The following is a 5,000-nucleotide window of genomic DNA, read 5'->3' as shown; positions in this document are numbered from 1 at the left end:
GGCCGAGCGGTCTAAGGCGCTGGAGTAAGGCTCCAGTCTCTTTGGAGGCGTGGGTTCGAATCCCACTGCTGCCAGCTTTTGCAGCTCTACAAGTGTTTATTACACATGGGACATGTGGTTTCTCGGGGCAATTCTTGCATGTTTTGCACAGAGGGACAGTGTTTCTGACGCCTTATCTCTGACATTTCCATAATGAAAAAAACAAGCCAGTGTGGTAGCATGGCCGAGCGGTCTAAGGCGTTGGATTAAGGCTCCAGTCTCTTTGGAGGCGTGGGTTCGAATCCCACTGCTGCCATCCACTGTGATTTCTACCAAAATTGCCGCAGTCCAGCTGTCAAGCCATGCCGAAAGCACCTTTTTCTTTTTTTTTAATCTTTCGTGTCGTCACCCCTTAAATGGTGCCTGCTCTTCTGTTCAGGTGAAGCTTGAGATGAGACAGCGCAGACAGCAGCCGCCGGTGGTAGCATGGCCGAGCGCTCTAAGGCGCTGGATTTAGGCTCCAGTCTCTTTTGGGGCGTGGATTCGAATCTTACTGCTGCCAGCTTTTGCAGCTCTACAACTGTTTATTACACATGCGACATGTGGTTTCTCGGGGGCATTCTTGCCATGTTTTGCACAGAGAACCAGTGTTTCTACCGCCTTATCTCTAACATTTCCATAATGAAAGCCACAAGACAAGTGTGGTAGCATGGCCGAGCGGTCTAAGGCGCTGGATTAAGGCTCCAGTCTCTTTGGAGGCGTGGGTTCGAAACCCACTGCTGCCAGCTTTTGCAGCTCTACAAGTCTTTATTACACATGCGACATGTGGTTTCTCGGGGCAATTCTTGCATGTTTTGCACAGAGGAACAGTGTTTCTGCCGCCTTATCTCTGACATTTCCATAATGAAAAAAACAAGCCAGTGTGGTAGCATGGCCGAGCGGTCTAAGGCGCTGGACTAAGGCTCCAGTCTCTTTGGAGGCGTGGGTTCGAATCCCACTGCTGCCATCCACTGTGATTTTTCCAAAATTGCCGCAGTCCAGCTGTCAAGCCATTCCGAAAGCACCTTTTTCTTTTTTTTTAATCTTTCGTGTCGTCACCCCTGAAATGGTGCCTGCTCTTCTGTTCAGGTGAAGCTTGAGATGAGACAGCGCAGACAGCAGCCGCCGGTGGTAGCATGGCCGAGCGCTCTAAGGCGCTGGATTTAGGCTCCAGTCTCTTTTGGGGCGTGGATTCGAATCTTACTGCTGCCAGCTTTTGCAGCTCTACAACTGTTTATTACACATGCAACATGTGGTTTCTCGGGGGCATTCTTGCCATGTTTTGCACAGAGAACCAGTGTTTCTACCGCCTTATCTCTGACATTTCCATAGTGAAAGCCACAAGACAGGTGTGGTAGCATGGCCGAGCGGACTAAGGCGCTGGAGTAAGGCTCCAGTCTCTTTAGAGGCGTGGGTTCGAATCCCACTGCTGCCAGCTTTTGCAGCTCTACAAGTGTTTATTACACATGCGACATGTGGTTTCTCGGGGCAATTCTTGCATGTTTTGCACAGAGGAACAGTGTTTCTGCCGCCTTATCTCTGACATTTCCATAATGAAAAAAGCAAGCCAGTGTGGTAGCATGGCCGAGCGGTCTAAGGCGCTGGACTAAGGCTCCAGTCTCTTTGGAGGCATGGGTTCGAATCCCACTGCTGCCATCCACTGTGATTTTTCCAAAATTGCCGCAGTCCAGCTGTCAAGCCATGCCGAAAGCACCTTTTTCTTTTTTTTTAATATTTCGTGTCATCACCCCTGAAATGGTGCCTGCTCTTCTGTTCAGGTGAAGCTTGAGATGAGACAGCGCAGACAGCAGCCGCCGGTGGTAGCATGGCCGAGCGCTCCAAGGCGCTGGATTCAGGCTCCACTCTCTTTTGGGGCGTGGATTCGAATCTTACTGCTGCCAGCTTTTGCAGCTCTACAACTGTTTATTACACATGCGACATGTGGTTTCTCGGGGGAATTCTTGCCATGTTTTGCACAGAGAACCAGTGTTTCTACCGCCTTATCTCTGACATTTCCATAATGAAAGCCACAAGACAAGTGTGGTAGCATGGCCGAGCGGTCTAAGGCGCTGGATGTAGGCTCCAGTCTCTTTGGAGGCGTGGGTTCGAATCCCACTGCTGCCAGCTTTTGCAGCTCTACAAGTGTTTATTACACATGCGACATGTGGTTTCTCGGGGCAATTCTTGCATGTTTTGCACAGAGGAACAGTGTTTCTGCCGCCTTATCTCTGACATTTCCATAATGAAAAAAACAAGCCAGTGTGGTAGCATGGCCGAGCGGTCTAAGGCGCTGGATTAAGGCTCCAGTCTCTTTGGAGGCGTGGGTTCGAATCCCACTGCTGCCATCCACTGTGATTTTTCCAAAATTGCCGCAGTCCAGCTGTCAAGCCATGCCGAAAGCACCTTTTTCTTTTTTTTTAATCTTTTGTGTCGTCACCCCTGAAATGGTGCCTGCTCTTCTGTTCAGGTGAAGCTTGAGATGAGACAGCGCAGACAGCAGCCGCCGGTGGTAGCATGGCCCAGCGCTCTAAGGCGCTGGATTTAGGCTCCAGTCTCTTTTGGGGCGTGGATTCGAATCTTACTGCTGCCAGCTTTTGCAGCTCTACAACTGTTTATTACACATGCGACATGTGGTTTCTCGGGGCAATTCTTGCATGTTTTGCACAGAGGAATAGTGTTTCTGCCGCCTTATCTCTGACATTTCCATAATGAAAAAAACAAGCCAGTGTGGTAGCATGGCCGAGCGGTCTAAGGCGCTGGATTAAGGCTCCAGTCTCTTTGGAGGCGTGGGTTTGAATCCCACAGCTGCCAGCTTTTGCAGCTCTACAAGTGTTTATTACACATGCGACATGTGGTTTCTCGGAGCAATTCTTGCATGTTTTGCACAGAGGAATAGTGTTTCTGCCGCCTTATCTCTGACATTTCCATAATGAAAAAAACAAGCCAGTGTGGTAGCATGGCCGAGCGGTCTAAGGCGCTGGATTAAGGCTCCAGTCTCTTTGGAGGCGTGGGTTCGAATCCCACTGCTGCCATCCACTGTGATTTCTACCAAAATTGCCGCAGTCCAGCTGTCAAGCCATGCCGAAAGCACCTTTTTCTTTTTTTTTAATCTTTCGTGTCGTCACCCCTTAAATGGTGCCTGCTCTTCTGTTCAGGTGAAGCTTGAGATGAGACAGCGCAGACAGCAGCCGCCGGTGGTAGCATGGCCGAGCGCTCTAAGGCGCTGGATTTAGGCTCCACTCTCTTTTGGGGCGTGGATTCAAATCTTACTGCTGCCAGCTTTTGCAGCTTTACAACTGTTTATTACACATGCGACATGTGGTTTCTCGGGGGCATTCTTGCCATGTTTTGCACAGAGAACAAGTGTTTCTACCGCCTTATCTCTGACATTTCCATAATGAAAGCCACAAGACAAGTGTGGTAGCATGGCCGAGCGGTCTAAGGCGCTGGATTTAGGCTCCAGTCTCTTTGGAGGCGTGGGTTCGAATCCCACTGCTGCCAGCTTTTGCAGCTCTACAACTGTTTATTACACATGCGACATGTGGTTTCTCGGGGCAATTCTTGCATGTTTTGCACAGAGGAACAGTGTTTCTGCCGCCTTATCTCTGACATTTCCATAATGAAAAAAACAAGCCAGTGTGGTAGCATGGCCGAGCGGTCTAAGGCGCTGGATTAAGGCTCCAGTCTCTTTGGAGGCGTGGGTTCGAATCCCACTGCTGCCATCCACTGTGATTTTTCCAAAATTGCCGCAGTCCAGCTGTCAAGCCATGCCGAAAGCACCTTTTTCTTTTTTTTTAATCTTTTGTGTCGTCACCCCTGAAATGGTGCCTGCTCTTCTGTTCAGGTGAAGCTTGAGATGAGACAGCGCAGACAGCAGCCGCCGGTGGTAGCATGGCCGAGCGCTCTAAGGCGCTGGATTTAGGCTCCAGTCTCTTTTGGGGCGTGGATTCGAATCTTACTGCTGCCAGCTTTTGCAGCTCTACAACTGTTTATTACACATGCGACATGTGGTTTCTCGGGGCAATTCTTGCATGTTTTGCACAGAGGAATAGTGTTTCTGCCGCCTTATCTCTGACATTTCCATAATGAAAAAAACAAGCCAGTGTGGTAGCATGGCCGAGCGGTCTAAGGCGCTGGATTAAGGCTCCAGTCTCTTTGGAGGCGTGGGTTCGAATCCCACTGCTGCCAGCTTTTGCAGCTCTACAACTGTTTATTACACATGCGACATGTGGTTTCTCGGGGCAATTCTTGCATGTTTTGCACAGAGGAATAGTGTTTCTGCCGCCTTATCTCTGACATTTCCATAATGAAAAAAACAAGCCAGTGTGGTAGCATGGCCGAGCGGTCTAAGGCGCTGGATTAAGGCTCCAGTCTCTTTGGAGGCGTGGGTTCGAATCCCACTGCTGCCAGCTTTTGCAGCTCTACAAGTGTTTATTACACATGCGACATGTGGTTTCTCGGGGCAATTCTTGCATGTTTTGCACAGAGGAATAGAGTTTCTGCCGCCTTATCTCTGACATTTCCATAATGAAAAAAACAAGCCAGTGTGGTAGCATGGCTGAGCGGTCTAAGGCGCGGGATTAAGGCTCCAGTCTCTTTGGAGGCATGGGTTCGAATCCCACTGCTGCCATCCACTGTGATTTTTCCAAAATTGCCGCAGTCCAGCTGTCAAGCCATGCCGAAAGCACCTTTTTCTTTTTTTTTAATCTTTTGTGTCGTCACCCCTGAAATGGTGCCTGCTCTTCTGTTCAGGTGAAGCTTGAGATGAGACAGCGCAGACAGCAGCCGCCGGTGGTAGCATGGCCGAGCGCTCTAAGGCGCTGGATTTAGGCTCCAGTCTCTTTTGGGGCGTGGATTCGAATCTTACTGCTGCCAGCTTTTGCAGCTCTATAACTGTTTATTACACATGCGACATGTGGTTTCTCGGGGGCATTCTTGCCATGTTTTGCACAGAGAACCAGTGTTTCTACCGCCTTATCTCT

General features: G+C 49.7%; 15 non-coding genes across 15 annotated transcripts in view; all 15 read left to right on the top strand.

Annotated features, from left to right (window-relative positions):
• The window catches only part of TRNAL-AAG (transfer RNA leucine (anticodon AAG)), an 82-nt gene extending 8 nt beyond the window's left edge, over positions 1 to 74 (top strand). The window contains exon 1 of the tRNA in view: positions 1 to 74. This exon is cut by the window's left edge and continues 8 nt beyond it. This is a non-coding gene — a tRNA (tRNA-Leu).
• Positions 75 to 213: 139 nt separating this feature from the next.
• Positions 214 to 295, top strand: TRNAL-AAG (transfer RNA leucine (anticodon AAG)). Its single transcript has one exon. It is a non-coding gene; the product is annotated as a tRNA-Leu (tRNA).
• A 387-nt stretch (positions 296 to 682) lies between these two features.
• TRNAL-AAG (transfer RNA leucine (anticodon AAG)) lies at positions 683 to 764 on the top strand. The gene has a single exon. It is a non-coding gene; the product is annotated as a tRNA-Leu (tRNA).
• Positions 765 to 903: 139 nt separating this feature from the next.
• TRNAL-AAG (transfer RNA leucine (anticodon AAG)) lies at positions 904 to 985 on the top strand. The gene has a single exon. It is a non-coding gene; the product is annotated as a tRNA-Leu (tRNA).
• A 386-nt stretch (positions 986 to 1,371) lies between these two features.
• Positions 1,372 to 1,453, top strand: TRNAL-AAG (transfer RNA leucine (anticodon AAG)). Its single transcript has one exon. It is a non-coding gene; the product is annotated as a tRNA-Leu (tRNA).
• A 139-nt stretch (positions 1,454 to 1,592) lies between these two features.
• Positions 1,593 to 1,674, top strand: TRNAL-AAG (transfer RNA leucine (anticodon AAG)). The gene has a single exon. It is a non-coding gene; the product is annotated as a tRNA-Leu (tRNA).
• A 386-nt stretch (positions 1,675 to 2,060) lies between these two features.
• Positions 2,061 to 2,142, top strand: TRNAL-UAG (transfer RNA leucine (anticodon UAG)). Its single transcript has one exon. It is a non-coding gene; the product is annotated as a tRNA-Leu (tRNA).
• Positions 2,143 to 2,281: 139 nt separating this feature from the next.
• Positions 2,282 to 2,363, top strand: TRNAL-AAG (transfer RNA leucine (anticodon AAG)). Its single transcript has one exon. It is a non-coding gene; the product is annotated as a tRNA-Leu (tRNA).
• Positions 2,364 to 2,747: 384 nt separating this feature from the next.
• Positions 2,748 to 2,829, top strand: TRNAL-AAG (transfer RNA leucine (anticodon AAG)). The gene has a single exon. It is a non-coding gene; the product is annotated as a tRNA-Leu (tRNA).
• Positions 2,830 to 2,968: 139 nt separating this feature from the next.
• Positions 2,969 to 3,050, top strand: TRNAL-AAG (transfer RNA leucine (anticodon AAG)). Its single transcript has one exon. It is a non-coding gene; the product is annotated as a tRNA-Leu (tRNA).
• Positions 3,051 to 3,437: 387 nt separating this feature from the next.
• Positions 3,438 to 3,519, top strand: TRNAL-UAG (transfer RNA leucine (anticodon UAG)). The gene has a single exon. It is a non-coding gene; the product is annotated as a tRNA-Leu (tRNA).
• A 139-nt stretch (positions 3,520 to 3,658) lies between these two features.
• TRNAL-AAG (transfer RNA leucine (anticodon AAG)) lies at positions 3,659 to 3,740 on the top strand. The gene has a single exon. It is a non-coding gene; the product is annotated as a tRNA-Leu (tRNA).
• Positions 3,741 to 4,124: 384 nt separating this feature from the next.
• Positions 4,125 to 4,206, top strand: TRNAL-AAG (transfer RNA leucine (anticodon AAG)). Its single transcript has one exon. It is a non-coding gene; the product is annotated as a tRNA-Leu (tRNA).
• Positions 4,207 to 4,345: 139 nt separating this feature from the next.
• TRNAL-AAG (transfer RNA leucine (anticodon AAG)) lies at positions 4,346 to 4,427 on the top strand. The gene has a single exon. It is a non-coding gene; the product is annotated as a tRNA-Leu (tRNA).
• A 139-nt stretch (positions 4,428 to 4,566) lies between these two features.
• Positions 4,567 to 4,648, top strand: TRNAL-AAG (transfer RNA leucine (anticodon AAG)). The gene has a single exon. It is a non-coding gene; the product is annotated as a tRNA-Leu (tRNA).
• Positions 4,649 to 5,000: the final 352 nt, after the last annotated feature.

The sequence above is a fragment of the Engystomops pustulosus genome, unplaced genomic scaffold (assembly GCF_040894005.1).
Source record: "Engystomops pustulosus unplaced genomic scaffold, aEngPut4.maternal MAT_SCAFFOLD_634, whole genome shotgun sequence".
In the NCBI taxonomy this organism is placed as follows: Eukaryota; Metazoa; Chordata; class Amphibia; order Anura; family Leptodactylidae; genus Engystomops; species Engystomops pustulosus.
The sequence above is the reverse complement of the archived record's forward strand: the minus strand, read 5'-3'. Positions and strand labels throughout refer to the sequence as shown.